Genomic DNA, 16,300 nt, shown 5'->3' on the forward strand with positions numbered 1-16,300 from the left:
AACCTGCTCATGTTTTCCATGGAGAAACAGGCCCATCAAGATTGGCCTTTAATAGTTCTAGATCCACTCAGCAGAAAAATGCACAAACGTTTCAACAGCCATTCATGGGGTTCACAGACACCTAGAAGCTTCTTTTTTATAAGTATGAAGGATGTAGAGAAAGGGGCCTTTCATTTGACTTTTTGTAACTCTATGCATAAGAATTTGAAACCGAATAGTCCAGAATAATTTCTCCAGCACCCAAGCTGAAAGCCAGTGAGTATACTGAAGGAAGACTGAATCACTCTGGTATTTTCTGGTAACAAATCGTTGAGTGACAGCTGGTTATAAAAAGACATTTAATGCAGAAACTTTGAGGACAGCCATTTCCAACAGTTTCTTTTTGTCTGGGTGAGATGTAACCACCAGGGTCAGTCATTTGGAGTGAATTCTTTCTACTTAATCGCTTCTCTGATTGCGTGATTGTTGTTATTGTTTGCACTGCAAGTTTCTTTACTCCAACAAGTAAGATGTCATTTCCCTTCTTGAGTCATGTTGGCACGGACCTTCTGGAGTGGAATGCTGCCCTGGCACGCAGTCACTGCGACACCACGGAGACGTGTGGCATTTACAAAGCATTTCTCATAGGCAGGGTTACGTATCCAAATTGCACGCCATCTGGGTTAATACAAATAAAGTTGTGATAAATCATTCAACGCATTGTGGAATTTTATATAAATCCATATGAATTTTTTTTTACTTACCACGTGCATGTTTTCCAACAGATCTATGGCTCTATAAATTCAAGTAAGTGTATTTGTTAATAATCCCATGATTATAGCTTCGTTTGTTAGTTGTTTTATGCCTCGTGTAAAAATGTCCTTTTTTTATTGCTAGCGAGGGAGTCTTGGTCCAAACCGTTGAATACATTGCCTTTTGGGCAGATGGGTTTTGTCCGCCCACTGAGCTTCACCGTGTCTAAATTCCGGAGCAACAGCAATGTAAACAATATGCCTGATGGTAAGAAACTATGTTCTATTTTAACTGAGTCGCACCTTTATGCCAGTGTGATGGACACATGTACCTTCTTCCTTCCTCTTACAATAAAAGAAGTATCCTCCAAGTTCAGAAAACTTGAAAGGCGCAGATTTATTTTTAACTTTCCCAAATGTCCTCCAAGAGAAAACCAAGGACAACACTTCATAGACAAAGGGACTAAACAAGAGAAGACGATGGGGGGGCAGGGGCAGACAAGTCCCCCCAACTCTGCCCAACTGAAAAGGGATTAAAATCGGCCTTATGTACCGTCCTTGTCTTCCGACCCCCTTGACTTCACAGGATGCCCCTCCTCCCACAGCTCAGAATCTTGCTAAATACCACGGCGAAGGGGTCTGGATGTAAATTGTGCAAAAGGACAAATAAGTGATAACACCTTAGCCTAATACTCTTCTTGGGTGTTCCTCGCTCTTAAACTTTGATGGAATTACTGGTGTGGGTCTGTCTTCCCTCCTAGACCGTACACGTGGTGTCTTTGGAACAGCATCTGTTGATCGCCTGAAATGACAACAAAAGCTATTTAAACCAGAATGAAAAAGGGGGATTTGTTACTAAAGGAAACAAGGGAATCTCAGGAAATGGAATCACGAGCCGTGCCTTAGAGGCATGTCAGGGTTATCACTCCCACGCCCAACGCTCTTTGCTTCCCACCCGCATGGTGTGTCATCTTGTTTCATATTTTCATTCTGCCCAGTTCTCTCAAGCCTCCAGAGGAGGAAGACAAAGAGTATCACCCCAGGTTACAAATGTCTAAGGGTCAGACGACTGCTGAAATAGAACCAATATTTTTTGGATTTCAGCTTCGGGCTCCCGTCTTGACCCTGTGGCGGGGTTCCAAAGGCGACGGCAGTGCTCTAGAATTGCTGTGAGCCACGAGCTAACTGTGTAAAGGGAAGGACAGCGGAACGAATACCAATGCTCTGCACTGGAGTTTTAATTCTCCTATGTACTATCTGGCTGGTGGGGGGGTGTGGGGAGGGATGAATCACTGAACCCCAAATGTCAGTTTTCTCGTCTTTGAAATTATGGGAAATAACATCTGCCTTAATAATGCTGAAATCTTCAAAGACTTGAATTCCAGATGAGGTCACATTCTGGGGCTCTGGGTGGACGTGACTTTGAGGGGTGGGGGGTAACTGTTGAACCAGCATTATCGAATAAAGCAGTATTGGAAGCATTCTAAATCAAAACATGTAGACAAATGTAAACTATTATAAAACGGGTAATATTTCTAATTCTTTGCTATGACATTTTTCATTCACTTTTTGAATTCCTTGCACCTTTCTCCATCTACCCTCCCGTGTCCTGATCTCAAATCTGGAAAAGGAAAAGTAGAGCTTTTCCACATTTTTTTAAAGATTGATTGATTGATTTAAGAGAGCAGGGGGAGAGGCAGGGAAAGAGAGAGAGAGAGAGAATCCAAGGAGAAGCCCCACTGAGTGTGGAGCCGATGCAGGACTCAATCGTGAGATCGTGACCTGAGCTGAAACCAAGAGCCGGATGCTTAACTGACTGAGCCACCCAGGCGCCCTGCTTTTCCACATTTAATTTCTACCTAGTATGTTACTGTTATTTAGCCACAGTTCTTAACTATAATATTCATCAGGAATAGATGACAAGATGTGAACTGTGTTTCAGTGAGTCGCTGTCCATTTAAAGTAAATTGAAAATTTACCTGCAATTTTCCTAAGTCTGAGATCTTGTCATTAATCCTTAGAACAGTGATTCATACCTTGGACGTCAAAGGATATAGTTATAACGACTTGTTGATTATCTCCAGAATTTCAAAATGCCTAACTAGAATCATTCATGGATCCATGTATGTATGTCTGTGTAGGTTAAGTGTCAAACGGTCCTTGCTTATAAAGAATTACATTAAATGGTCACTGATTAATTTCATGAGACATGGAATTAATTAGTTAATCATATTTATTTGATAGACAAATTCTTTTTTAAATATGGGCCCATGAGTAAAAAAAATATGAAATCATCTCTTGATAGTACAAAATTGGAGAAACTCTGTATTCCAGTTTTTAAAAACTAACTGGCTCTTAGCTGAACTGAGAGTATCCTAAAAGGAGGGATATTATACTCAGAACCAAGCCCTACAAAAGTTCGGACTGCAGGGGGCAACTTCAAAATGAAGTTATCCACAAACTGCTTCATCAGCAAAATGCTCATATGTAGAGGGCAAGAAGTGGGAAGCTGAGCATCAATTTGCCACAAAAACAGGGTGGGAACATGTACTGGTTCAACAGTGACCTCCCACCCCTCAAAGTCACGTCCACCCAGAGCCTCTGAATATAACCTCATTTGGAATTCAAGTCTTTGCAGATGTAATTTAGTTAAGATGAGGTCATGCTGGTGTAGGGCGGGCCTGAATCCAGTGACTGGTGTCATTAGAAGAGAGAGATTTAGAGACACACAGAGACACAGGCAGAAGGCCATGTGACAAAGGAAGCAGAGATTGGAGTGTGAAGCACCCATAAGCTGGGGAGTGCTAAGGCTTGCTGACAACCAGCAGGATCTAGAAAATGGCAATGAAGGATCCTTTCCTGGAGCCTTCAGAGAGAGCACGGCCCTGCCCACACCTTGATTTTATGCCTCTGGTCTTCCACCTGTGAGCGAATAAATTTCTGTGGTTTTAAGCTAACTAGTTGGGGTATTCATTATGGAAGACCTAGGAAATTATCGCAGAAAGATTTATGAAAATTATGTTTACCAATTAACAAGCTCTACTCCTCCATTTAGATCCACAAGTGCAGGGCAGGTGTATTTCCTTGGATTTTTGGCTTCCTGTCAGTTTTCAATTTTCCAAAGTCAAGCATGAATCCCTAATTCAGCACACAAATTAAAGTTAGTTGCCCAAACATGATACGCAATTTTCCAAAGTATTTAATTTACTTAGCTCCTTGATTTGTTTACACTCTGAGCCTCTGAGTCATTTACTTATGTAAGTAAGATGACGTATTTACACACAATTCTCTGTGCATATGCATAGCATTATGCATATTATACACAGGAACATGACATGACTTACTTTTTTCCACATTCAACACTTTTCTAGAGTCCCCAATAAGACAACAGCCATCAGTTAAACAACCATTAAATAAGGATTCACTTATGCAAAAACTTACTAATGCACAGTGTTGAAAACATTACGCATTGTACATGTGATAAAATTGCATAGAACGAGGGGTTGGGGAGGCAAAAAATTGCATAGAACTGAAGATACATGTACATGTATCTTTACATGTATCTTTACATCTTACAAATAAATGAGTACATGAAAGCCAGTGAATAGGAGATCTTAAAAAAAAGAAGAAGAAGAAGAAGAAGAAAACGAAAACATCATTTTCCCTACCATGTATCACACTGGGTCGAACATCTGTGTGCGACAGAAACGCAGGGGGAATCTGCATGTTCCTCGGCCCCACTCCACACACTCGGATCCAGTTGGTTTGCAGTGAAGCACAGAAAGCTGTGACTTTTCAGAAACTGCCTCCTACGTAAGTATGAGAATTAGGACTCTGGTTATCCCAATGCAGGTTTTCAACAACAGGAGTCCTCCAGAGCCCTGTGGAGAATTTAGATGGAATGGATGAAAACCTTCGAGCCCTTGGAATACTCATGACAAAACTAAGACACATGTCTCACTGGGTCAGGGGAGGACTCGGACTAATATTTAACATCAATCGACTGGTCCTTCAAAAAGTCTCCTAAAATTTTTGATTTATTGATTGCTAAGTTCACCAATATTGAAAAGAGAAATAAATCATACCAAGCCAAAAATTTTGCATGCAATAACTCCAGACCCCAAATCCTAAGAGATACACACTATTATTGTATCACTGTATGTGGGCTTACGAGGATAAAATGCAATGAGGCTGGTACTTAATAAATGATCTCTAAGAAAGAAGACGGTGCAGGAAAGAAAAGAAAAACTTTCTTTGCACTGTACTTGAAACTTTTCTGTAAATTTTTTATTATTAAAAAAAAAACTACTGCATTATTTCTGAGACTATAAATAATGATAAGGTAGAGATTCTGCTTAGATGCCATAAATACCTTGGTCTAGGATCTGTTCCTGAATTCTGTAAACAACAACAACAAAATAGTAATTTGTAAATATATTCAGAAGTGATGCCTGTGTTGGAGAGGCCAACTCACATTAATCAAATTCAGAAGACAAAGAAGTATAAATCAAACAATGTGATTGTTCAATTATAATTTTTTAAATACACAGTGTCCACAGGAATCAAGCATTCAAAATCACTGGAGGAATATTCTCTTCCTGCAAAGAAAATATTTTATGGAAGTTCTAAGTAAATCAGAAGAGGATGCTGAGTAAACATGGAACAAGAGTTGAAGGACAGTTAGTGGCTAATGTCATCAAGTTATCATAACGCGTATGTATTTTTCCATTATGACGTCATAGGCTTTGAAGTCAAGAAGATCTAGATTCAGATTCTGGCCCCCAACTTTATTAATCTGATCTGGAACAAATTAATTGAACTTTTAAGCCTTAGTTTCCTCACTCAAAAAGTAAGGATGTTAACTTTGCAAGACTCCTTTGGCAAGTAAATAAACGAATGCCCATAAAACATTGAGCACACAGCTTATACCAAATAAATGTTAACCTGTGGTTACTATCATCATTTTGCCAGCTAAGTGGGTTGAATGACTGGAAGGCAGAGGCTTCTCTTGTAGACAGATGTGGAAATATACTGGTAGATTCTTACTCATTGTCTTACTATTTCCAACCTGCTTGGTAACTTTCCACTTTGTGTTACTCAGTATTTCTGCAAGCAGGGTGAAATGCCATTGATACACTGGAACTTTAGAAAAGAAAATACAGCCAGTTTTTAAAAGATGCCTAACCAAATGTGTCAAAAGATGAAAGGCTTAATATATGTTTGATGAATGAATAACTACATGGATAAATGATAGCCATGAATAGAATTGGGATGTCTTCAAAAGTTCTCGGTACTCGCTTATAGATTATCAACTAAGATTATTTATATAGTTGTCTAACCTCAGTCATTACGTATAGAGTTTTTTTAAACTTCATTCTCAACTTATGACCTCTGAGTTTCAGGGTTAACTTGAAGGTATGAGATACTTTTTAGACACACAGTGGTAAAACTTAGCCAAAAAATTCTATTCGGGGCAACTCATTCTCTGGTGATTCCAATGCATGAGTTGTTACCCTACTAAGTTGCAGACCCAGTGTATAAAATAGCATCACAGGTGCCGAAGAATTTAATGCCATTTCCAATAATACCCAAATTATTCCCGAGGTGGTTTGTCACGTATACACTATTCGGTAAATTCCATGTGGGATAGGGTATCCTGTCTAATTGAAGGTCATAGACTCCGTTGTGATTACATTTACCCATAATCACAAAGGAGGAAGAACGCATTATGATTAAGAAACAGCTCATATACAGATTCCTAGGTATTTAGGAGGAGTTTATTTCACTTTTAAATGCTTTAAAGTACAATTGATATCTATAGCAAATATGGTTTTAAACTACAGAATTCTTTCCTGTTACAAAATACCTCCTCTTTCCCTTTGAGAAGTTGCTGCCAGCTCCCTGAGCTTCTGTTCCTTTGCCTCAATGCCAGTTTACTTCCTGAGCTGAAAGAAAGAGGGCAGGAGAGGTGACGTCCGAGAGCCTGATGACCGCGCTAAGCTCTCCCGCACTTCTTGTTCTTGGGGCCACGCGTGAACAATGCGGGCTTTCAGAGCTCACCCCGAATCACCGCAGCAGCAGGGCAAGCAGGTCAGCCGGCGCTAAATTCTCCACCGGTAACCTTCGTTCGGTCTCAATGTCAAACCACTTTTCCGTTCCTCAGAAATCCTAACGAGGCTCCTGGATTTAAATAATCCGTCTTTCTTTCGCCTTCGGAAGGCCTAGAGCTCTCACAGTCTCCCGCCGAACAGGTCTTCAGAGTCAGGAAAAAAATCCCACTTTTTCCCTCGCACAACTAAGAGTATCTGCGAACCGACCCCAGGTATCTGACCGGAGAAACGATATCACAGACGTATTGTTCTTCTGACCCGTTTCCGGCCACTCTGTGTCATGTAAATACCACTTGGTCAACCCCCAGGACACTCTCAGACAAAGCTGTAGGACATCAATTAACGTCACTAGCGGCAACCCCAAGCTCTGCGCTTTGCGGTTGCTCTTGGCTTGGGACAGAAAGGCGACATCTGCCAGGAAATGCTTATTTATTCAATAGATTTTCTAGAACCCATCACCATAATCCTTTCCCACAAAAGTGAAAACCTCCAATAATAGAAATCATTCGCAGGTCGCGACACTTAATTGAGCACACTAAATTGAACAATTGCTCTGACGCCCAAAATAACAGTTCCCTTATTATCGGAATGGTCTTAAAATAAAAAAGCAAAACCTGATGCCCGCCTCCTGGCAGAATGCACCCGAACCACTGAGTTCCTTATTGTTTCAAACCACGCATCAAATACAGGTCAGTTGTGCGGCAACCTAGCACACCCACCATTTGTCATGGGTCCAGAAGGAATAGGTTTTTTTTTTTTAATTAATTATATACATAAAGGAAATGCCATAAGCTGAATGATTCATTTTTCTTCAATTTTTAGATATTTTCTCGGCTTTTGCAATCTAATAATGTCCCACTATGAATATTGCATGTCCTTCTCCAGTTAATTATTTATGCTGATGAAACATGGCACTTACCAAGGCTTCTAGGATTTCAAGTTGAACAGGATTGCTAACCTTGGCCAGACAGGGATTGTAGGTTATAGAGGATTTTGGTTTGTGGAAAATATTTTACTTTTTTTTTTTAATTCAGCATTCACCAATCCATTTTTTCCCCTACAAAATAATTCAGTCTGTCACTACCATTCTTGTTCTTTGAATGTCATTTCACACATTTAAAAAAATCTCTTGCAACCTCTCGTAATAGAGACCACCAGGCAAATTCCAAAAGTCCAGCCGACACCATAGCTACTTTCCAACTTACAATGAATGACTCGGGACTACAAATACTCAAGGTTTAAGAATCTTTTTCCTTTTGGTATAAAAACTCTTTTCACTCAGAATCTCTGAATATCAGAAATACTTCAGTCCTACTAGAAGTGGTCTTCCCGAAATCCCAGACCAACTTTAGAGAAAAGGAATGCTGGGTCTTTACTTACTGAGAGGGAACATTCAGAGGGAACATCTTTAGAAGACTATTGCCTCCATGACTTCTCTTCTTAACATATGTATTAACAAACAGCTAGATTGATTTCTAGGGCTTGTGAAGTCTGGTTTTCTGATACAAGGCAGTAAAGGGTGAAATAGCCCAAGATGAGTGCCATTGGAAAAGGAGAAAATGAGCTAGAAGCAGAGATAGTCCACTCATGGCAAACCGAATTTTGAGGTACTCTAAGAATTATCGATGGTACTCGTAGATGGCGTGGCTGCCCTTTTCAGGAAAAAGAAAACAAGGGTATAAGACCATTGCATGACTGTTTTTACATGCTTATAAGACCATGAAGAGCAATATTTTTAAAGGGCTTTGTAAAAATAAAAGGCGAGATGAATATTGAGGAGATGAGCAAAAAAAGAAAATTTCATCGCTCTTGACCTATTGAAACAAGTCTTAATTTCTTAATTTTACTTTTCATTGTGCAGATTTTTTTTCATTTTTGTCTTTTTTTTTTTTTTTTAAGATTTTTATTTTCTTTATTTGACAGAGATAGAGACAGCCAGTGAGAGAGGGAACACAAGCAGGGGGAGTGGGAGAGGAAGAAGCAGGCTCCCAGCGGAGGAGCCTGATGTGGGGCTCGATCCCAGAATGCCCAGATCACGCCCTGAGCCAAAGGCAGATGCTTAACGACTGAGTCACCCAGGTGCCCCATGTGCAGATTTTTTTCTAAATTAAAAAGTTAACATTCATGAAAAAAAGAAAAATACACAGTTAGATACAAGGTGAATAATATTTAAAATAAGAAAAAAATCACACAAAAAAGAAATCTTTAAAACATATAAACGTTACCAAAAAAACTCAACACATTTTATTAAAATAACACATTTTATTAAAATAACGTATTTTTTAAATTAATAACCTGATACACCTCTTGAGTGTTTTTCTTTCTTCCATTTTGGGGACTACATGCTCTTTGATCATCTCCTCACACAACAATGATCTTTTTAAATAGATTACTTAGTTTTTCTTCAAGCATGAGGAATGGGCATTTGTTTTTCATTATTGATAATTTAGAAATATTGCTTTGGGTTTCAAACTTGTTTTTGGTAATGTCAGTGTAAATTCTTATAATTGTTATTAATTTGGGGGCAACTCCTAATAAATGTCATATATGAGCTGTATGATTTGGAAGAAATTTCTAGACAAACTTCTTTTGCTGCTTCTCTGCCATTATCCAAATACTCCTACTGCAGGGTATCAGCATATTGGAGGGTAAGAATATTACTATCATTTATTCCCAGCACTAGCTTAATTACAAACAGATGAGACTTTGAGCCATCTAAATATATCCGCTAAAGCCAATCAAAATGTATTCTCAACTCAACTTTTATTTAGCAAGACTCTAAACGCCCCTGGCCACTCCAGTGACACTCCAGGAGAGAAACTTGATTTTGTTAGCTTTGTGGTAAATGACAAATCTCTGATTATTGCCCTGGGAAAGGAGGAAAAATGAATACCAATATCAACAAAATACAAACACTTTACTGAGCAGAGCTTTCTGGAGGACAAACATGGGAGACGCTCCGATATTCAGCATTTGAAATCCAGCCAGTGCTACATAAATAATGGAAGATAAAGAATATTTTAAATATCTCGTGCTGCACAATAATTAAGAAACTGATGCCATGTTTATTTAAACACTTTTCAAGTGACTTTTAAAATTTCTTTAATGTCTGCAGGGGATTGGCTGAATGATCTCAATGTAATGTATGATTAGGTTGATAAATCTGAGGAACAGAACAAGTTAGCAAGCTGTTTCCAGGAATTTCTTAAGAAGCAAGCAATTCTAAGAATTCTCATTAATTCTCATTCTAAAATTCTAATTGAATTCTAATTCAATTAACAAGAAGCAATTTCTAAGTTTGCAACAATGAAAATAGTGTTTCATTTGTGTCCCATCCGTTTCTCATTGGATGGGTATTACTGAGAAAGCCTTTTGCTAAACGATCCCCTCCCAGTTTTTTCAACTTGGGTCCTTTGTACTCTAGATGGAGCACTTAGCCTTCCACTTTCATCTTTTGTTTCATCAAGACTGAATTACTGTCATGGAGGATTTGGGAAAGGCTTTCTCTAGAAGGCTTTATTGGTGGCCTTCAAAAATCATTAAGGAATTTCAACTCGTCCAGACAAGATGACTCATCCTATCTAAACAACCGTGTTTGTGTGTCTCAATGATGGCATTCCTGATTTGGTCTCCTGATTTCTGGTTCATAACTAAGGAATGAGCGTGTTGCTTAGTTCCTCATTATTTTAAGTGGACCAAGAATGTTTCTTAAAAAGAGTTTAAAAAAAAAAAAAAAGAAAAGACAACCAACAACCAAGAGTGCAGTTGGCAAGCTTGTCATTAGCGTATGCAGGTGGCATGGGCCTGTGCCCGTGGCAACATCCATGTCGGTCCTAAATTTAATGTCATAGCTGAATGTTTCAGGAGCAATGATATTCAAGGGTGTTTTCCTTCTTTCTCTCTTTTAACTTGAATTTGTTACTGATTCACGGATACATTAAGTATCTTGTAAAATCCCAGTGCGAAGATAATTATGATTTCTTGTTTCCAGGGACATTGAATAAAAGAAAAATCAGAGCATAGGTATCTTAACATTTTGTATTAGCAAGCAAACTAACATTATAAAAACACAAAGCTTTCTAAATTCAAAACTATAGACTCTATATAACTAATGATCCGTTTTACTAGATAAGAATAAAAGACCTTAAAAAAAAAAGATTCGTACGGCCACGCTATAAAGTAACCTAGGATTTACAGGACTTAAAATAATTATTAATGCGTAGACTAAATTTTACAGCTTTGTATGTGTTTTGTACAGGAAAAGTGATTTATTTCTGAAATATAAAAGTGAGATGGAAGCTTTCCCTGGTGCATTTCTTTTGTGATGTAGGGGACAAGCCGGCTTCGCATGCAGTAAATTACGGTGGTAAGTACTGGGATTTATTCAACTCAGCTATATAAAATACACCAACACCCTTTTCCAAACAGGACTGAGAAGCAGCAAAATAGCCATAATCAGTGTGTTCTGCTCCCTAAAGTAAAATAGCCATGAGATTGAAAAAGAAGTTTTTCTCTTCCAACTTTGAGAGAAGCCGGTTTTGCCCAAAGTGTTTCCTATAAGGCTCTGAAAGTTTTTATTTATCTAAGGTAATTTTGGGCTGAGGTCAACTAAAAAAACAATGCCTTTTAAATAAATTGATCATTACTAGGAAAACTGAATGCCTTCCCTGACCTTCAAAGCACTGAAACATCCTCTGTGCCCCCTTTATATTATCCCGAGCACAATCATCTCATGGTACTTAAAACTCAGTGTTCTAATTGCCTATTTACTTGTCTGTTTCTCTCATGAGAGAAGGGGAGATCATTAAGGCAGATGAAGTGCCTTGTTTATCTTTATTTCACCCGTGCACAGCCTGTGGAAGGCGCTTCTCAAATATTTCTTGGATGGATATATGGATGGATGGATGGTTGGATGGATGGATGGATGGATAAAGGACAGATGGATGAATGAAAGTAAACTCATCTAGGGATATTCTAGGTTTGGGACTCAAATAATATTCATATCTTTTTATAGACATAGCTGCACATATATTTAAACAGTAATAAATAACTCCTGAAGTGCTTACAAGACTACATCTAAAACAAACAAGAATTTTTGGAAGTTTCTACTGCTAGAAAAGATGACTTGGAGGCAAGGGGATATAAAACAATAGTTGTATGTTCTACTACTAATAACAATAACAATCCACAATTGTTGGTGGTCCTCCATCCACGGGTAGAGTATTAATTGTTTCTCATGCATTTCTGTCTCACAGCTCTTACCTACCCACTAACTAAGGGGGAAACTGAGGCAACAGGTAAGTAGAAGTCACAGAGTGAGTAGAAGAGCTAGGGCTTGGATTCAGACTCATGAATAGAGGGTTTGTGTGTTTCCTCACTAGGCTATATTCTTCTCTTTAGGTAGAGGGACCAAAAGGGAAACATTACCAAATATTACAAAATTTGACCTACTATACACATTTTCTGGGTGTGAGCCTGAATTACTGGTAATGAAAAGACAATTACTTTTGGAAAAGAAGAAGGCATCCAGTTCAAGTATTTGCATGGATTGGAAAATGAGCTTCTTGAACTACCATGAAAGTATTTGATACTACTCTAGCAACACAGAGAATAGATCTGTCCAAGAGTCTTTATGGATTATAATCACTATGCAAAGACAGAGAACATTTCAGACCAGGGATGGCATATCAGTTCCGACTTTTGTGTCAAAGTGGTAACTTCCTAGAGATGAATGCTGAGGTTAATCGAGAACCCCTACCGTCAGTGCGCCCTACCTGTCATGAATGCACGAGAGCCCCGCCACTGAGCGTGAGCCATCCATGTTTGTTGGGTGTATTGTTGGGAAACATTTCCAGCACAGGGGTTCTTTATTCAGATTCTGCATCAAAGCTACCTGTGGAGCTTTGAAAAATACATATCCCAGGGAAAGACAACCCTTGATTCCATAAGCTTACAGTATGGGGAGATAAAGCTGTATAAGCAGATTGTAAGGCGTAGCTGAAAACACAAAATGGCTTCCCATGTCTTCATGAGTTAGGTAGCCACCTCGAGAGTAAGGACGTGAAAATACTTCTGGTAGACTTCATCCATGCCTATGCACTGAAGTATTGTCACAGGTGACAGTGCAATATGTCATTTGATAGAAGTAGTGGGAGTATGCATATATTGTATCTAAGATTTTAATTTTTTAAGTCTATAAATTATTAGCAAATGTAAAAATAAAAGCAAGATAGGAAAAAAAGGGAGCCAGGAAATACGGCTCCTATATGGTTGTTGTGACCAACTGGTAATGGCCTCAAAAGCTTTCTGGAACCTAGCTGGTTAGCTGCAGTTCAAAGGATAAAAAACAATGTTAATTGAAGGGGCAAACTCTTTATTTTGTATTTCCATTTCAAATAGCAAAAACTCCATATTTTCTGTAGCGAAACAAAAATGAAAGCTCTTCCAATTACCGCAGAAGCACCACAAGACTTGTAGTTACACAAAAGATGCTTCTGAGAATAAGGGACAAATACTGAAGAATCTTGAGAGCTGCTTTTCCTTTTCACCACCACACCAAAATAATAAAGTTCTGAAATATTAACGTGTGAAGGGTAATCTCTGAGACCTTTCGCCACCTCCTAAAATGAAGAAAGGTTGCATATATTTTTGTCTTGCTGCTATGAATAATAAGAAGCCGTGGGATTCCTTGTAGCAATCCTGGAATAATTATGAAATAGCTGATTAAGTTCAAAGTTAGTATGGAAATCTGTTCTTTTAAAAGTCTTTCATAATCTATCTCTGAAGAGAGATAATTCTATCAAATTTGAATTAATCCATAGATAGTGCCAAGACTACCGCCCACTATTACGTATCTATATACTAGATATGAATTTCACATGTCTTCTCAGATTTTACATAAAAATAACTCAGGGCCAGATTATAGAAGGGATTAATTGTAAACAGTACGAGTTATGACAGTCACCCCCAGAAAAAGATTAATCAGTTTCAAGCACATAACTTGACCTAACAGTAATAATAGCCTAACCACAGATAATTCTTTGGAGAGTGGATTTTCTAAATGCAGGTCACACAATGATCCCTTCATAGATCCAATAAAACATTTGAAAAATTACCCTGTCTGGTATCATTATAAAGTATAATCAGGTCCCAGTATTATCATCACTACTGAAGCCTATAGTAGAATTAATTGTTCTTCAAGTCAAAAATAGACTCTTTATCAGGAAACCTAAATTAAAGCATTCCAAAAGTTCCCATTTTGAATGGTTAAGCACATTATTAGGAGTGGGGATATAAGCACTTATTCATTTTCTCTTTTGTTCATGCCTGTTTTCTGTTCTTTCAATCTTGAATCTGTACATGTACCATCCACACAGCCAAAGCCACTCAACAGCCATGGGGTTTGCTTCGTATTAGGATACACTGTTCAAAATATGCATGACATAATGACAACATGGGGCGCCTGGGTGGCTCAGTCATTAAGCGTCTGCCTTCGGCTCAGGGCGTGATCCCAGGGTCCTGGGATCCAGGTACATGCTCTGCTGGGAGCCTGCTTCTTCCTCTCCCACTCCCCCTGCTTGTGTTCCCTCTCTCGCTGGCTGTCTCTCTCTGTCAAATAAATAAACTCTTTAAAAAAAAAAACGAATGACAACAAAATAGATTTGTACTTTATATAAGAATATCTGATTTGGGGGCACCTGGGTGGCGCAGCGGTTGGGCGTCTGCCTTCGGCTCAGGGCATGATCCCGGCGATCTGGGTTCGAGCCCCACATCAGGCTCTTCCACTATAAGCCTGCTTCTTCCTCTCCCACTCCTCCTGCTTGTGTTCCCTCTCTCGCTGGTTGTCTCTATCTCTGTCAAATAAATAAAATCTTTAAAAAAAAAAAAAGAATATCTGATTTGATGGTTTAAAATTTTTTTGAATTGTGTTAAATAAATATATATAAAGCAAAATTGACCATCTTCACCATTTTTAAGTATACACTTAGTAGCGTTAAGTACATTCACGTTGTTCCACAGCCAATCTCCAGAGCTCTTTGATCTCGCAAAACTGAAACTCTGTATCCATTAAACAACATCTCTCCATTCCTACCGCCCCCCCACCCCGTCCCCCCCGTCCCACCAGTCCCCAGCAACCGCATTCTATTTTCTGTCTATAAATCTGACTTCTCTAGGTACCTCATGTAAGTGGAATATTGCTGTATTTGTCTTTTTGTGACTGGCTTATTTCACTTAGCATACTGTCCTCAAGGTTCATCCATGCCATAGCAAGTGTCAGAATTTCCTTTCTTTTCGTGGCTGAATATTATTCTATGGCATGTATAGACCACATTTTGTTTATCTATTCAATCACTGGTGGACACTTGGGCTGCTTCTTCCATTGGGCTACTGTGAATAATGCTGCTGTGAACATGGGTATACAAATATTTCTCTGAGACCCTTCTCTCAATTCTTGTAGGTATAGACCCAGAAGCAGAATTGCTGAATCATATGGTAGTTCTACTTTTAATTTTTTGAGGACCCACCATACTGTTTTTCACAGTGGCTATACCATTTTACATTCCCGCTAAGAGTGCACAAGTCTCCAATTTCTCTATGTCCTCACCAACACTTGGGGTTTTTAAATTTTTTTTATGAATTAGGCTTTAAGTAGCAACATTAAATCTAATTTTTAAAAAAAGATTTAATTTATTTATTTGACAGAGAAAGAGAGACAGCCAGTGAGAGAGGGAACACAAGCAGGGGGAGTGGGAGAGGAAGAAGTGGGCTCCCAGCAGAGGAGCCTGATGTGGGGCTCAATCCCAGACCGCTGGGATCACTCCCTGAGCCGAAGGCAGACACTTAACGACTGAGCCACCCAGGCACCCCAAATCTAATGTTTTTAAATGAAAAGAAGACATCTAAATGGCCAACAGACACATGAAAAAGTGCTCAACATCACTAGGCATCAGGGAAATGCAAATCAAAACCACAATGAGATACCACCTTGCACCAGTCAGAATAGCTCAAATTAACAAATTGGGGAGTGACAGATGTTGGCAAGATTGTGGAGAAAGGGAAACCCTCCTACACTGTTGGGAATGCAAGCTGGTGCAGCCACTCTGGAAAACAATATGGAGGTTCCTCAAAAAGCTGAAAATAAAACTACCCTATGACCCAGCAATTGCACTACTGGATATTTACCCCAAAGATACAAATGTAATGATCCGAAGGGGCACCTGTACCCCAATGTTTATAGCAGCAATGTCCACAATAGCCAAACGATGGAAAGAGTGCAGATGTCCATTGAGAGATGAATGGATAAAGAAGATGTGGTATATATATACAATGGAATATTATGCAGCCATCAAAAAATGAAATCTTACCATTTGCAACAACAGGGATGGAACTAGAGGGTATTATGCTAAGAGAAATAAGTCAATCAGAAAAAGACAATTATTATATGATCTCACTGATATG

This window comes from Ursus maritimus, unplaced genomic scaffold (genome assembly GCF_017311325.1).
Source record: "Ursus maritimus isolate PB19 unplaced genomic scaffold, ASM1731132v1 scaffold_18, whole genome shotgun sequence".
NCBI lineage: Eukaryota > Metazoa > Chordata > Mammalia > Carnivora > Ursidae > Ursus > Ursus maritimus.